Here is a 17842-nt window from a genome sequence, read left to right on the forward strand (position 1 = left end):
CTCCGCTTGGTTTCCCCGATGTAGAGGAAGCCACACCGGGTACAGCGGATGCAGTATACCACATTGGCAGATGTGCAGGTGAACATCTGCTTGATGTGGAAAGTCTTCTTGGGGCCTGGGATGGGGGTGAGTAAATGATATTTATTGATAAGCTGAAAGAACTTCTGAGTTTTGCTTGGGTTGACATTTATTTTATTTCTTCTTCACCTCGTACTATATATTTTTAAAATGGTTTCCCTTGCTCACCTCCCCAAGTTGCTTGTTCCCATGGGACTGCTGAAGTGGTACTTTTGTGGTCCTTTACAAACTTAAAGATTGAAACTGACCCTGCCCTATATTTAGATGGCTTGGAATGTCAGTGCACTCTGGTGGCATTGGCTTTGGCTTTCTATCAATTCTGCCCCATGCCTGGCTGCTATTAATTGACAATAATTAAATTAATTTAAAAAGACTAATTTGCTAATGTCCTTTGTCCTTTTTCCTTTACAAGCCAAGTGATTAGAATTCTGTGTGGTGCTAATTTTGCAGGTATCATTCTTCTCTTCTATGAGATATGTTAGTGTGGGAATCCTCAGCTGCGAGAATCTCATGTTTTGATTTGTTAATCGGGGTGTATTAAGCAAAATCCAGTTATCCAATTGAGTCTGCTTATGGAATGTAACTGGTTTGAATAATCAAGCTATGGTTTCTTTCATCTCTTTGCAATTGATCTCTTGCAGAGTACATATTGGAATCAGACTTCATATATGATGTCCTCATGGATGTGCATTTTCTGTGCCACGTCAACAATTAAGCCGTAATAAAGTTACCAGTTCCAGGACCTTTCCTTCCCCACTGAAGGTTTAAAAATACTGAAGGTAAGAAATGTATGGTGGAAAGCGGCACTTGTATCAAATCATGGTATTGTGTGAACAGAATAGTAAATAGAAAAAAGCAAATTATAATTTAGGTTTCAGATGACACATAGTATATTGCCTGGCAGCAAATACAAGGTTAATTCCCTCAAAAACTGGTCTGTTAATTCACTGTTGGGAATCCTATATGAAACATAAATATTTTTCCACAGAAAGTAAATGAAAACTCTCACCTGGCCTGTTCTAGCAAGTAAAATTGTTGTGAAATACATGTAAGCTACTTGCCCAACCCCTACTTCCTTGCAGATGGCTTGTAGTCTAGAGAAACCTGAGGATTGCACAAGAATCACAGGAAGTTCCTATACAAATGTTAGGGTCGATTTTTGTTCATATATTTTATTCTTTTCATTCTTCCTGTAAAATAAGATATTTTTAAAAATGCTATGTAAAATGAGGTTAAAAAGAAACAAACCCAAGCACTGAGATTTACTTACAGATGAAAGAATTGAAAAATGTGGAATTCTTGCTGCACTTGTTTAGAACTTTTGTTAGCCTAAACTGTGCACAGTTTTAGTCTCCAGATTATAAAATTAGTGAAGATCTGAAAAGGATTTACGAAGGCGATACAGGACCAGAAAGTTCAGGCTGGCATTCTTTCCTCTGCAAAGAAGGCTGAGAGCGAACTGATAAAAGTCTTTTTAACTTATCAAACCATTTCATTCTCTGAAATATAAACATCTTTCTACTAGACGGGAGAGAGGTCGAGAGAGAAAGGAAATGTAGAGAATATAAATGAAAGATAGTCACCTAATAAATCCAAAGGGACGTACAGGAGAAATTTTTTTTATCTAAAGAGTGATGAGAGACTAAATGTGAATTGGACTATCTCAAGGATTATTGGAGCATTTGGTAGAGAGACCTTTTTAAGTGGAAGCTAGAAACGCATGAGGGATAAAAGAATAGTATAGGCAGCACAGTGGCTCAGTAATTAGCACTGCTGCTTCACAATGCCAGGGACCTGGGTTCGATTCCACCCTTGGGCAACTGTCTGTTTAGAGTTTGCACATTCTCCCTGTGTCTGCGCAGGTTTCCTCCCACAGTCCAAAGATGTGCGGGCTAGGTGATTGGCCATGTGTTCAGGGATGTGAATTAAGTGGGTTATAGGGGGATGGGTCTAGGTGGGATGCTCCGAGGTATGGACATGTTGGGCCAAAGGGCCTGTTTCCACACTGTAGGAATTCTATGATTATATATGCCAAGAAGGTTGGTTAGAGATGGGCAGGGACTCATTGCTTTTTTCTAGTGTTTAAACTTTCTTGAGGAATTCTTCTTTCAGGGAATTGAGGAATATGTGGAGCAGGCAGGAGTTCAGGCAGAGGATCAGACCCAAATGTATTGAATGGCAGAGCAGAGCTGAATGATCTCTGCCCTCTCCTATTTCTTATGTTCTTGTTTAGAGTAGGTGAATTCCAAGTTTGAGAAATAACATGCAGTCACATTTGGACTAAACCTTTGGGAGTGCTTTTCTTCCTCTTTCTAGTCAGGCTGTTCACAATGGCAGCAATAATTTGACAGCTGGATGTAAGGATACCAACTGACTGCAAGATTTTGAATCCTCCAGTCCAAATCTTTTAATAGGAAATCACCAGTGTTGTTAACAAAATCTTCAATTTACATGAAGGCAATCGTTCAGCTCGTTTGTCATGTCTTTCATTCAGTCACCAATTCTGAAGCTGTTTCACCTGGTGAATTCTGTATTCCTGTGTCATTGAGACAGGGAAGATGAAAGGATCGATAACAATGAGATTCATCTACATGCACACTACGATCGTGGACCTTGGTTAAATTTTTCTACAACAACCACCATAATAATCTGTACTCAGTCTACTTAGGCTCACTAATGAAGTAATATTTGAGATATGCAATAAATGGCAAGCTGACCGGTGGCAGTCAATATGCAGTTGTCATCATCTTCTCTATTACATACTCACTCTGACCTACCACAAGGTAAATCTGCAATGCCCTGATTTGTGAGCAGGCTACTGATATTTTATTCATAGGACAAACGCTTGTCCTGTTGGGAAAAACGTAGCAGAATGAAAGGGCACTGCAATCATTCAGGGTGACAGGATCCACAAGGTTGTAGAGGCCATCAGCTATTTCATTGATGTTATGAATTATAGAACTGTAAATGCTGCGGAGCTTACTATTTGAGGCACTCAAGGCCAGAGTAGTAGCAGCAAGGAAGCCTACGAAAATCTGTATAGCCTGGAAGAACTTGTGAAGAAGCCAGAACTGTAGGGGACAATACAGCCTGCAGATCTTCAGGAACAGATTGTTCTGAATGAACCTCACTCAGGAACAGTATTACCTAAGGTAGCAACTCTCCACCCAAAGGGCAGTGGACCCACCTGCACCATTAATGCCTCCAGTGCTGCATCCATCACATTGGATCCTCTAACTCCTTGATTCATGTTCTGTGAATTTCCACTACAGTAATCATTTTGTCCAGCTAATAAATTATCAATGACATCCAAGTGGCCAATTGAAGCCAGGATTCCATGTTAAAGGGACATCAGCATTAACTGGCAAAAGGCAAATCCAGGCATTATGCCAGGAAACAGCTTTCCAGAGAATGCTTAATGTCTGAAATTGTGTGCGCGCGCGCGTGTACTGCTGTTAGACACTGGAAGCAAAATGGCTCTTTTAAGAGTTAGTTAGATTGTGATTCTCTATGAAAGTATATGTTAAATGGGCAGAATGTCATTTTATATATTTTTTTGTTGTTTGGGCAACTATAAACCACTAATAATTCTCCTCACTTCATCCACCTGCCTCTTAAAGTCAGAAAACCTCGGTATTAAGTTTATCGGCTCTGTAGCTGCATATATATGGAATATCTATGTTCTGTAAAGGATTCTTCTCACTAACACTGCTGCAGATATGGCTGGAGTTTGAATGTACTCCAAAGTGGTCCTCAGATCTGTGGTTATACACAATTTACACAATAAGGTCACCTAAATACAAAATCAGAATTTTCAGGTTATATTCTCATGCAACTAGAAGGTGTTTATACTCAGCTTATTTTTAGTGCAGGACCTGAAATTTAACCCTCTGTAGACTTTCCAGCTCAGGAAGGATGTGCATTGGCCGTTTGACATGCAAATTCTTATAGTATCGCCATCACTTTCTCACTGTATTCTGCCACTTCCTGATTAAGTTCCTGCCTGTGTTGGTGTTGTAGTGCTGGTTTGTGATGGCATTGGAAGCTTTGCCAGATTCTTGAGCATGCTTAAAAAGGTAGAAAAGAAACACCAGTTAAATACTCCTTCCACTGTCAATTACATGGCAATACATTTTGTAGCATGATGCCACCCTTAAGTGTTTGCCCCTGTGATAAGAGTATGTGAATCAGCGACTAGATAGATGAGAGTTTATCCTTCTGTGCTCTATTTTTGCTTATCTGATGCATCTGACTTTACAGCTTTACTTCTACAGCCCCACAATTAAGTTATCTATTCAAATATGCTCGATAACATGTAGTTCCTGATTTAATTTGCCAACGTGTTTTGGAGCAGGAAATAGTGTTGGAAGTGTTGAGAGAAAATTCAGTCCAAGTTCAACAACTTACGTCCAGACCAACTCCTAACTCTCCAACCTATAACCAATAGCAATGAGTATCCCTTACACATGCAATGAGTACTCATTAACTGTAAACGGTTAACCTTCTTTATTTATGCAATAAACAGAAACCTGTTGAAGCAGACAAACCAAATCAGCAGATTGGACAGACTGTCAGTGAAACACCATGGATGGCTGATTTGGTTTACCAGGTTATGTTACAAAGATTTGCCCTAACTAGCCAGAATTGTATAGACAGTAATTTGTTGCTATGTAGGCATTCAAGAATCTATAATATTGTCAGACTGCTTTCATACAGAGAGCTTTCAAAGTTTAGTGAGGTATAAGATATATTTTTAGTTTTTTAAATTAAATTATTAGTGGGTAGCCTTGCCTTGGCTAATTCCTTGTATTTAATGAATTATAAATTTGATGCCAATTTTTCTCATGGACTGGTTTGATTTTTTTTTTTGTTTATTACTTCCAAAGTCACACTTTCAAAGTGAGTGCCCAGAGAAACCCACCTTACTGCACAACAGTACTCCTATTATCCCATCAGTGTGTGGGTTTTACTACTATTCATTATAATTAAAGATCTTGTTTTTTGCAAACCTTGACGAATTTATCAATAAATGTGTACCTTTTTAGAATGCTTCAGTTGCATGTAGCTGCTAGTTTCCTGTCACTCTCAGAATCATCAAAAACAAATCAGCTCATCAAAGCTGCCTATTCAAACAGCTGTAAAAATCTGTACATCATTATTCTATTTGCAAACTATGAATTATCCTGGGAAAGACCAAAACAAAGGGAAATCAAAAAACCCATGGCCAAGGCAAGAAAAACTCTGGAGAATTTACCTTCAACACCCCCAGGCAAGCGAGCAAGGCAAATCTTCCCAGTAGCTTGCAACTAATATAAGTAGAACAAGCCCAGAGAGATTCATTGATGTGCTACTCAAATGAGTGGAAAGTGCATCCTTTAACATTTCAAGATCCTTGTGAAAAATCTGAGTTATTTATTTGAAATTAAATTCAGTGTCTTTCTGTAATGATCCAGTGAAAAATATTTGATATTTCCGATTTGAAACTGTATTAACAGATTAATGGCTATTTCATCCTGGATCCAAAATTTTGCATCGTGAATTGAATTGAATAGGCTTTATTGTCACGTGTACTGAAATGAGAACAGTGAAAAGTTTATAAGTCACCACTTACAGCACTGTCTTAAGTAAAGAGTACCCAGGTACGGTCCTTAGTTACAGAATAGAGAAATGAAGAAAAGATGTTATGTTTACAGCTATACATGGTATAACCATAGATCTGAAAAACAAGAAGCAAAGTTAAAAAGACCAGCATCGCAGTCTCTCTCCTGCAGCAGATCACTGCAGGGCATTTCCAGGTGGTCTGACTGCTGGCTGCCTCCACACTCTGCTCCAGGCCTCCTGGTCACCAACATCCCTGCTTCAGGCTGTCAGCATCTACTGTCTCACTTATCGTTCTGAATCCGAGATTTGGAAAACCATTTCTAATATGACGCCCATAAATATTATTTAAGTTGTTTGGCACACAACTAGTTTTGTTATGTAGCTTTACCAGGTTGACACCTTTTAGGCATTCCTGGTGCTGCTACTGATATTCTCTCCTGCATTATTATTATTAGAACTGGGGTTGATCCCCTGGTTTGATGGGAGAGTGAAATATATGCCAGGCCATGAAGTTACAGATTGTGTTGGAGAATCATTCTGCTGTTGCTAATAGCCCACAAGGCCTCTTGGGCGCCCAGCTTGAGTTGCTAGATTTGTTAAAAGTCTATACCATTTGAACGCTGTGATAGTCAACACACAACATGATTGAGGGTATTCTCAGTATGAGCACAGGACTTTGTCTCCACATGGACTGTGCAGTGCTCACTCTTACAGATACTGTCATGGACAGGTGCATGTGTGTTAGGCAGTTTGGTAAGGGCGAGGTCAAGTACATTTTTCTCTTCTCTTGTTGGTTCCTTCAGCATCTGTTGATGACTTAATCTAGCAGCAATCTCCTTTGACTTGACCAACTCAATCAATAGTGCTGATCTACTAGTATTTAGTGAGGCTTCATCTGGAGTAATGTGTCCAGTTCTGGTCGCCCTGTTATAGGAAGGATATTATTAAGCTAGAGAGGGTTCAGAGGAGATTTAGCAGGATGTCGACAGGAATGGAAGGCTTGTGTTATAAGTAGAGGCTGGATAGACTGGGACTTTTTTTTTTAAAATGGAGCATAGGAGGTTGAGGGGTGACCTTACAGGTTTATAAAATCAGAAGGGGAATAGATAAGGTGAATGACAAGTGTCTTTCCCTAGGGTGGGGTTTCAAGACTAGGGGCATATCTTTAATGTGAGAGGACAAAGATTTTAAAGATGAGGGGTGGTTTGTGTGTGGAATGAACTTTCGGAGAAAGTGGTGGATGTGTGTACAGTTACAATGTTTGAAAGACATTTGAGTAGGTACATGAATAAGAAATGTTTAGAGGGATGTGGGCCAAGTGCAGGCAGGTGAGACTAGTTTAGTTTGCAATTATGGTCAGCATGGACTGGTTGGACCGAAGGGTCTGTTTCCATGCTGTATGACTCTGACTATGATTCTGGTGGATTGAGGCTGGCCAAGTAAATTTCCTGTAGGATCCTCTGAATCACAAGAGGAGAGCAACTGTAATTACGTTAACATAAACCTGAGTCGAATACATCAGGGATGAAAGGAGGCCATCTCAATTTATTTGAAACAACATAAAAGACTAAAATTTCTATCATTTCTTTCACAATGCTCTCCGCATTGTAGTTATGAATTAGTAAGAGATTAAATTCCAAATTAATTTAATTTTAATACTTTTTAACCAATTTTCATTTGAACATCCCACCTTGAAATTTGGTATGACCTGAAAATGTTTGTGGGGATCACAATTCATGACTAAATTCTGCCTTTTGCTTCAATGCAAACAGCACACAGAGATAGTTGTTGTTGCTTTACCTTTATTCATTCACAGGATGAGGGCATTGCTGACTAGGCAGCATTTATTGACCATCCCTAATTGCCCAGACAGCAGTAAGAGTCAACCACATTGCTGTGGGTCTGGAGTCACGTGGGAAGACCAGGTAAGGATGGCAGTTTCCTTCCCTACTGCCAGAGGACTGTGGATTGCCCTCACTAAATTCAACACATTAGAGTGACACAATGTGAAGATCAGCATGCCTCGGCAAGGTTGCAGAAACAAGGCCTTCCAGGTGCCCTCAGCAGTATGGAAATTGAACCCATATTAGTGTAATTGTACATCACAAACCCACCATCCAACCAAGTGAGAACACTAACCTGCAGTGTGCTGCCTGTTCACTTACCTCAGTGTTAGGTATGATGTTAAGTGGCTGCACCCGCCTTGAGTAAGGGATGCAAATTTGAGCAAATAGCATGAGTTCAAGCTAGGGCTTCACTGAAGTTAGCTATAGATAACACCATGTGGAGCTGGAGGAACATAGCAGGCCAGGCAGCATCAGAGGAGCAGGAAAGTTGATGTTTTGGGTCAGGACCCTTCTTCTTAATTTCCTGCTCCTTTGCTGCCTGGCCTGCTGTGTTCTTCCAGCTCTACACGGTGTTATCTCAGACTCCAGCGTTGGCAGTTCTTACTATCACTGAAGTTAGCTTGCATCTTTGAAAAGGGAGATGCGTTTTGACTGGAGAAGATTTTGGAAATGAGTTTGACTTGGGAAAGGCACAAGACAAAGTACTCTAGTGTAAAACTGGAGTCCTCAGTGAAGGAGTTTGATGGCAGTTGGAATGAGGTTCTGTAGCCATTGTAAAGGTAGTAGAAGCAGATAGTCATCACAATTAATTCCACCAATGTAGCACAAGGAGCTGGATGCAGTGCCACAAGAGTTCAGTTACATTATATGAGTAGCTAATGAATGTGTTTTTCCTTCAAAAGCACTGATGTTAGTTGCCCACTGTTCAAAGTACTACACCCATTATCACTAGCCTTGCCACAAACTCTCTAATCGTGAATCATATGTAATATTCGCATTCTCCTCTCATCCTCGTGCATTTACTGCTGTTACAGTCTATGCACTCACATCTCTCAGTTTGCACACATTATCAGCTATTTAAATATCTCTCAAATTTAGTACATTGCCTCCTGATGCACTTCACTGTCTTCTGCAAGGTAAGGTAGTGTACAGTCACAGGCAGTTGCACCTAACGGTTGGGACACGCATGGCTACAAGCCCTCGCCCTATTGGGGGAGAGAGACTACATGATATGAATAACATGACAGTGGCAAGTTTGAAAGTATCAAAAATGTGGTATGCTTAACTAATTTCTCTCCTCACATTTATTTTCCACCACATTCCACAATCTCTCCTGATATGCAACTAATATTTGGTATAACCATGCACTTCCTGTTTTCTTCCTCCATTTGGCACAATGCTATCCTTGTACTTTTCAACTTTCAGATACCCAAGAATTGCAGGCTGCTCAGGCAAAGTTGTGGGGGTATGAAGTGGAAGAGGCAGAATAGACCTTTGATGAAGAAACATAGACGCTCACTGGCTGTCTCACAGCCAATGTCACAAACACTGACACTGCACAACTGAAAAGATCACTTTATGGCAGGATTGGCATGTGATGAGTGGTTTGCAGCCAAGTTAGAGAGTGGGTAGGTGGAGGTGCTGACTCACCAGATGGCAAGATCACACATGCGTTCTGGTCTTGATGACTTGGATACGGACTTTAACTGAGCTGTATACAGAAAAAGGCCAATAGTTATTAACGCAACTGTTTGGTTCATTGTAAAGCCAGCCAGAAAATTGGGGTCACTGCTAGACTGCAGAGAGCCCAGCAACAATGTTGTCCACGGCTTTCCATAAAATTTGAAACCCATCATTTCCAGAATTGAGTTGGTAACCAATTCAATCAGCGCAATTGTGAATGGACCATGATGTCAACTCTGATAGGCCATCACTTCCATTACACCACAAGCAAAAACCACCCAACATTAGATTCCTGTGGTTGAAACTTGACTGAGATCAGGAAAACTCAGCCTCCTGCTACACATTCCCACTCTGCTCCCATTAACTGTAGCTGCAGGAATTGATGTTCAAAAGAGCTTGCAGGATCTCCCAACGTATTGTCCTTCAACATATTGAGGGTTGCTGTGCAGGCAGTTTAGAGAAGTCCCAGTAGCTCCGTGGAGCTTGAACCTGTTGTCTTCTCTCAGGAGAACAGCATTTGTCTTCACAACACTGCCTGCTCTGCCAGTGCCCTTGCTGTTGTCTGCTATTGAGCCATTCTGGATTGCCATTATCCAGTTTGAGATGATTCAGTTGAAACTGGACCTTCTACAGCCAGAGGCGCTTTAGAGCGTTCTGCAATGTCATGTGTCATCTCAACAACTGAAAGTCAGCATCTGCCTACTGGCCACGTTACAAACTCGGGAATTGAAGCGGTACTGGCAGTAACAAATGCAGAATGACAATGAGTTGACCTTTTGTATGCAATGCAGCGAGATTTAATCTATAAATTTGGTTTGAAATGTTTATTTTGAGATAGCTTTCATTTCAGTGGAATAGTCAAACATACAGTTCCTGAAGGGGGCTTTGGGAACTGGGGCTTACTGATAGCTCTGTTGGATGAGCTGATTTACAAACAGCCTGGCTAGTTATTTCCTCCCTCCGTCTCTCTCTCCTGCATATGTTACATAATACATAGTGCAAGGTAGTGTTGGCCATTTTGATTTTGAGTGTTCAGGTTAGGAAAAGGCATCCGGGGTGAACAGGGTTCCTCTGGAGTAAATCAGCATTACTTGCTGCCTGGGGTTGCTATCTTTTTGCTCCTTATACTCCTAATGTCCATACAAATGACCTACCCATAGTGACAGCTGTCATGACTGACACCAAAGATGACATAGATGCCAGTTTTGTCCCAAAACGGTGCCTGTACTGGTGAAAATAAATATAGGAGCTATGTGACTGAATTTTGTTACACCTCTACTTGTTTTTAGTATAAGCCGCACAAGTGGCTGCCGTTTTAGTGATTCAGAATGTGATCTTACACATGTTTACTTAATGTTTTGAACACGCTGAATGCAGCTGTGCTTGGAGTGAATGGCTCATTAGCTCACAGTCTTGTGCCTTTGGGATTAAGTTTTGGGATTATTCAATATTGCACACCACAGGTGGTTTGCAGTAGAGATGTTTCTTTTTGACTTTGTAACTGGAATAGAATGTGGCTTCATTGATTCTTAAAATACATGGCTCACGATTTTGGCAAGGAATATTTTCCTCCTTCCCATTCAATATTACAGCCCTGTATTTTCAAGACACTGGAATCTTCAGCATAGCAACAATCAAGTATGATTTGTGTAGAGACTGAGTATATCTGATATTTCTGCTTTCCATTTCCTTTATTTTTAACGAGACTACTTTGAAACAATTCATCCATTTTGACAACTTACATTTTTGTTTTTTAAAAATGAGTATTGATTTGCTGCTGTTCATATTAATAATATGTATTTCAGTACTTGAATTGTTATTGATTTCAGACATAATATGGACATAATATTTGCTGTGTGTAACACCTGTGAATGCTAGATGAGGACAGGGTTTAAAATGGTTATGATTCCCCCGGTGGTAAAATAACCGCCCCCTTGGGTGAGGTTTCAGAAGGTAACACAACTCCATGGAACTGTACCAATAAATTACATAGCAATATATAGAGTTACAATCCCAAAAAAAGAACAATGACTGCAACCAGTCAATGCTGGTATTTATCTTCAGCATAGGTAAATAATTACAATAAGAAATAAAGACTTGCACGTGTGTGAGCCTTGCATGGCGTCCCAAGCAAAGTGCTTTTGTAGTTAATTAGGTACTTCATTTTAAGTGTAATTGTTTTGTCATTTGGAAGCCAAATTGCACACAGCAAGCTCCTTTTAAAGATAATGACCAGGTGATCTTGTTTGTTCAAAAATGATTGCTGAGGGATAGTAATTGACTGAGGTACTAGGATTACTTCTCCTGCTTCTCTTCAAAATGCCATTTTTTTTAAATGCAGGGAGTTCTGCTACAACGCAATAGTTGCATTCCTGTGCAACATCGCATTATAGAAAAATGCACTATAGAAATAACGGGGCCTATGGGAGAAACGGGTTTGGGGCAGACCACCAAGAATAACACTCAAAATCAGTCAAAAATCTAACACAGGATAACACAGTTTGAATAAATGCTTAATTCATATCTAATAATGAAATAAAAGTAAATTTAACACCTTATCTTGAAAAATGCCAAGATGACTTGATGGGGGAGAAGGTTTTGTGGTTGCTCTGTTGTTAATGCAGGGGCTGAGGGTTGTCATCACCTTCAGGTGTGTGCAGTTGTAGTTGCAGGGTTAGGGCGAAAAATAGTTATTCCAGAGTGGATGGCTGTGGTTCATTGTCTTCTGACTTTTTCTTGGGGGTTGGCTTAAAAAAGGCATTCAGTTTTTGCTGTTTTGCTGCTTTTCTTCTTTCGTGAAGAAGCTGTTCATAGGATGCCAAATAGATCTTACTCCACTAACTGTTACCCTGTTGTGTTCTACATTGTAATCGTTGTGCTCCAAGAGCTCCAGTTACTGCTCAATTTCCCTCAGGATAGCAGACAAAACAGAAGTGGAAAGCCCTAGTGGTGCTGCATCGTGGACTTCATCATCTTCATCTCCAGCTTCCACTCCTCCCCCACCCTCCCAGCAACAAGTTGTTGAAGATCAGCTGTAGAGAGGTCTTCACTGTGGGACTCAAGCAGCTCTTCAACATCCTCACTCTCCACTTCTTCAAATCCAACTTGCTCTGCGACATCAACGCAATGTTCTTTGATTCTTGGGAGCTCCTCTGACAGATCAAATGTTTTAAAACCATGAAAAAAATCTGGGAGAAGCTTCCACCAAACTGCATGCAAGCAGTCCTTACTGACATCACCCCAGCCCTCCACGATAATGTCAATTGCATTCTTGATTTTAAAGCTCTTCCAAATTGAAGAACACAGTCTTTATCCACCTCAGCGGGTGCAATCACCCTCTTTTATATGTATGCCTTTAAATAATAAGCTTTAAAAGCTACTATTGCACCCTGTCCATTGTTGAAGGAGAGAGGTTGGAATCAATGGATATAACCAATGCAAGTTCACAATTTAGAAATAGCATTCCCTATTCATTAGTTGCATTATGACCAATTTGTGTTGCTGGAACATGTGTTGTGTTGTAGCAGAACCCCCTGTATTTCACCCACCTGAGGGAGCAGGGAGGACTTTGATTTATCATCTCAGGTTGACAAAAGTGATTTGAGTGAGTTCCTAGAAGTTCCATCATAAGACTGGCCCTCACACTCTGGCTAAAATTTAGCTGACACATCTGTCCGTGTGATACACTACCTTCAAGCAAAAATGCTCTTGCCTAATTGAATGATGTTCGGCTGTTAGCCAAACAGCCATTTTTCAATTTATTTTGTATCTGGCTATAGAGAAATGAAAAACTACTTTATGGCCTAGTGGCAATTTTAAAATATCCACTTTGAGTCTTGTGTAGAGTAACTATAGATTGTGTTCAAGTGCATGCTGTGCACAAGCTCCATCCACTTTTTTTTTTGGGTAGCTTCTCCACTAATACAAATGTTTCAGTTTCTAATTCTCAATTTGATGCAGCCCCACCCCCTCTTATCTCAATCTCAGCCTTGGGTCTACTGGTTTCTATAGCAACTCAAGCTGCAGTTTTCTGTTCTCTCCACAGTCTGAGTAGCAATGCATAATTGTTACAACTTTCATTCTTAGCCAGATTCCCACAGGATTGGAAACTTATCCCATCATTCCTACAGTATTATCTGATCATGCTTTCAGTGCTCATAGCTGCATTTCTTTTCTAAGCTATGAGTCTGCATTTAACAATCCTAATAAATTGTCTCACTTCAGTCCCTTTTGGGGATTTTGTGATTTTCCTCCAGGATTGCATATAGCAGTGTCTTGGAGATTGATCTTCAATTCCTGAGGGCTCCAGGCAAATCCTAGAGGATTGTCGACCTATTAACATTTCATCTTAAAGATGGTATCTCCAACAGTGCAAAGCTGTTGTCACCGCACTAAAGTGTCGGCCAAAGTTTTAGCGCTGTATAGTTTTACAACTGTCATGTTCAAAGGTGACAATGCTACTAATTAAACTATGACCGACTTAATTCTTCTTCCTCTTTCCACATACTTTTAACCCCATTTGTGGTATCCACTTATTTCATCCAATCTTATCTTGAATCGTAATATTTCTGACTCCACCTGACTGTGAATTGCAAAGACACTCAACTGTGTTTGAAGATGCAGCTTGTCCTGAAGATGTGTATCGGTTCTTGCATTTTGTCTTGTATTTAGTCTATGCGAACTCATCCAGATTTTGGAAAAAATAAGTCTACTTCTGTGTATCTTGATTCAACATATATAATTTTAAACAATACTATCATTTCTCCATAAACTTTTTTTAATGAAAGAAAAAATCAAGTTCCTTATTTCCTCACATTGGACAGTATTCCAGTAAGTCTCTATTTAAACCTTTTTTATTTCAAACCCTCAGTGTCTTTCTTCCATTATATTGTACATAGTATCCTTACTGAATTGTTAAAGTTTTATTTTGGGTCATCGCTTGTTATCTTTTGACTTTCTTTCTGTTTCGTTACAAAACTCAGAAAATCATGATCTGTTTGACATTTTTACCCACCTGATTCACTGCTCCCCTTTTTTTGCACTGTGCACTGTGGTCCTGTACCGTCCAGTTCCTGTGCTCTTTCACATCACTCAAATTAAAAAGCAGCTTGTGTTTGAGCACATTTACAAACAATTAAATATCTCTATACTTCAAATTATCACAGATGGACCAAAACAAAACTGATACTGAGCTATATAAGGACCCATTGAGATAGCTGACTTAACATGACCTAGCAATAAGAGTAGGCTTCAGTGGGTGTCTTAGAAGGTGATACTGAACAATTTAGGAAGGGAATTCCAGAATTTGGGGTCTACACAGCTGAAGGCATAGTCACCAATGGTGGCATGAAGGAACTGGAGGATGGGCAAGACAACAGTGTTGGAATAATGCAGAATTCCTGGAGAGTTGAAGAACTAGAGGAAGGTGCAGGCCTTGGGAGCAACAGAGCCATTGAGTGATTTGTACGCTGAGAGTTGAAAACTGCAGGAGTTTCCAGAGTTGAAGCCAATGTAGGTCAGGGAGCTTTGGAATGATAAGTGAATGGGACTGGCGAGGGTTAAAATATGGGCAGCAGAATAAGATGCACGATGTTTATAGAGGGCAAATTTTAATATCTGGTAAGATATATTGCCAAAATACCTGAGACTGAATGGAACTAGGGAACAGGTGAGGATTCCCAGAATGAAAAAAGTCAGACTTGTGAATGACCTGTATCATGGTTTGATTCATCTTGTATATCTCAAAATGAAGCTCCAGTACATGCGTGCATGTGGAACAAGTGATCAGGAGTGTTGGACTTTTGTGATATGTATGTTTAAAATAAAACTGATTGGTAAGGTATATGCCTGAAAATACAGTGCAGGTGAGGTCTTAATCATTTAATATTTTGTTGTTGCTTAATAAGTAATGGAACCAAGAAGGATCGATTGATAGATCATGACTGACCTGTATCTTGAATGTAACTGATTAGGAGAATCTAGTGAGGGCTCCATAGACCTATATTTTTCCAATAGGTTTCTTATTCCAAGTAATTTGGATATATTGTTTTAGTCTTAAAGAATTTCTCAGATATTTGAGTTTACATTTTTCCTGGTGACTGTGGGAGTAATAAAGTATCATAAGTTAGTTCTAATGGAGATGGCTTTCTGGTATCCAGTCTAGAAGGAACGACTACAGTCTAAGGGAGACGTTAGGGTGCAGGTTACCTGCAAGTGAAAACTTAGCATGTCAACATGATTGAAAATGTTCTATAAAAGCTGAATAACACAGATTCCAGTGATCTTTAAAGTATCATAGATGCATAGAGGTTAACAGCATGGAAACGGGCCTTTTGGTCCAATTTGTCCATGCCGCCCACTCTTTTTCACAATTCATTTTAGTCCCATCCGCCTGTTTTTGGTCCATATCTCGCCATACCTACTCCATCCATGTACAAAATTGTACTCTCCTTCACCACTACCTCTGGCAGCCTGTTCCACTGTCTGTGTGGGAGGAAAAAAATTGCCCCGGACCCACTTGTATCTCTCCCTTCTCACCTTAAACCCAAGCCCTCTAGTTTTAGACTTCGCTACTATGGAGGAAAGCTGTTGGCTATCTACCTTATCTATGCTTCTCATGACTTTATAGACCTCTATAATGTCACTCCTGCGGTCTCCTATCCTCTGGGGAGAAAGGTCCCAGCCTATCTAGCCTCTCCTTTATAAGTCAAATCTTCCAATTTTATCATAATGGACATCTAATAACCTTTTTAAAGCCAAGCTTAAAAAAAACTGGAATGTTGCTGAAATCTGATTTTTGAATCAAAGTAACTACCATTTTGGCAATTAGTAGCATGAGGTAATTCTTTGTTACTCTGTTTTGTTACGCACCACATTTTCACCTTACGAAAAATAAGTTGTAAACAGAATATATTCAATAAATGAGACACAAGGAGCTGCTTAATACTTTGGGACATTGAGAACATGAAAGGTGCTATATAAAAAGCTGGTTACTTCAATACAAGGATGAGATTGAACACAGCAGGTGCTGAGGAAAGTAAGATTATCAACGTCACAATAGCAAAGTATTAGAATTAGATATGACCTGAAATAACAACAAATGTGGCATGGAGATGATAACTAGTGGGTTATTGTAAATAAATAATTTCATCCAGATCATGGAGTTTAATTCTATGGGCATCTGATTGGTATTTAAGCTTCTTAATGCCCAAAGTATCTTGTATTTCAGAATCCACGTAAGAGCATAGCTGTGCATGTGTGTACTTTTTCTGTATGTATTTCCATTTTACAGTTGCATTTCAGGATTATAGTTTCATATATTCCTAACTTCTGTGACTGACTGAATATTTTCCGGAAAATATAAAAAAAAACATTGTATTGCATGTGAATAAGTTGACCTTGTTCAGTGGGCATAAAATGTATTTTCCTTCATAGTCCAAAAAAAGTTTTGAACTTGTTCTTGTCCCTAGATGCTGGCTGACTGTGGCAATTTGTCCTATAGTTGGTCACCATTGTTGCTCTCTTCTTCCATTTAAGAGAAGGTTGGAACTTTGATTGGTCTCATATTTCAGCTTGAAATGAAGCTGTGTCCATGGAGGTAATTAATCACTTATTCAGACCAGCCTTTGTATAACCCTGGGATAAGACCAATACTAAATGTTCTTTACAGTGCTCTCCTTTCAGAGAGGTACATTTTTAAAGACACACAAATTGACTGCATGGAAAAACATTTATTGAAATACAGAACACTCTTGTAGTTGAAGAAATGAACCTTTTTGAAAATATTTTCTTTATTCAACATTCACAGATCAGTCATGAAATCCACAAAAATTATTTGCATAAATTTTCTATTCTGGATATTTCAAAACAAACTGCTTTAGTGTTCTTGTGGAATTTTCAGTTTTCTGTATCCCTGAATTCAAGTAAAATGTTTCTAAATTGAGCAGAAACTTCATGACCTCAAGATCCAGCTGATCCAAAAGACAGTTTAATGAATCCTACTTTCATACCGTAATTAATTTATATTCCTTTATAAAGTATTCCATTGTCTATGGATAGTAAGAACTGTCAGTGCTGCAGTCAGGTATAACAGTGTGGAGCTGGAGAAGCACAGTGGACCAGGCAACATCAGAGGAGCAGTAAAGTTGACATTTCAGGTTGGGACACAAGGTGCAGGGCTGGATGAACACAGCAGGCCAAGCAGCATCATAGGAGCAGAGAGGCTGACGTTTCGGGCCTAGACCCTTCATCAGAAAAGGGGGAGGGGAAGGGTGTTCTGAAATAAATAGGGAGAGTGTGGGAGGCAGATAGAAGATGGATAGAGGAGAGGATAGGTGGAGAGGAAACAGACAGGTCGAAGAGGCGGGGATGGAGCCAGTAAAGGTGAGTGTAGGTAGGGAGTTAGGAAGGGGATAGGTCAGTCCAGGGAGGACGGACAAGTCAAGGGGGCGGGATGAGGTTGGTCGGTAGGAGATGGAGGTGCGGCTTGAGGTGGGAGGAGGGGATAGGTGGGAGGAAGAACAGGTTAGGGAGGCAGAGACGAGCTGGACTGGTTTTGGGATGCGGTAGAGGGAGGGGAGATTTTGAAACTTGTGAAATCCACATTGATACCATTGGGCTGCAGGGTTCCCAAG

General features: G+C 40.0%; 1 protein-coding gene across 1 annotated transcript in view; it reads left to right on the plus strand.

The window, feature by feature from the left end:
• LOC109928319 (extracellular sulfatase Sulf-2-like) overlaps positions 1-17842 on the plus strand; it is a 299004-nt gene that overhangs the window by 68756 nt on the left and 212406 nt on the right. The window contains exon 2 of the mRNA XM_048608567.1: positions 720-857. The gene's annotated coding sequence lies outside the window, so the exon portion shown is untranslated. The remainder of the gene's footprint in view (positions 1-719; positions 858-17842) is intronic.

This window comes from Rhincodon typus, chromosome 19 (assembly GCF_021869965.1).
Source record: "Rhincodon typus isolate 14 chromosome 19, sRhiTyp1.1, whole genome shotgun sequence".
Lineage (NCBI taxonomy): Eukaryota > Metazoa > Chordata > Chondrichthyes > Orectolobiformes > Rhincodontidae > Rhincodon > Rhincodon typus.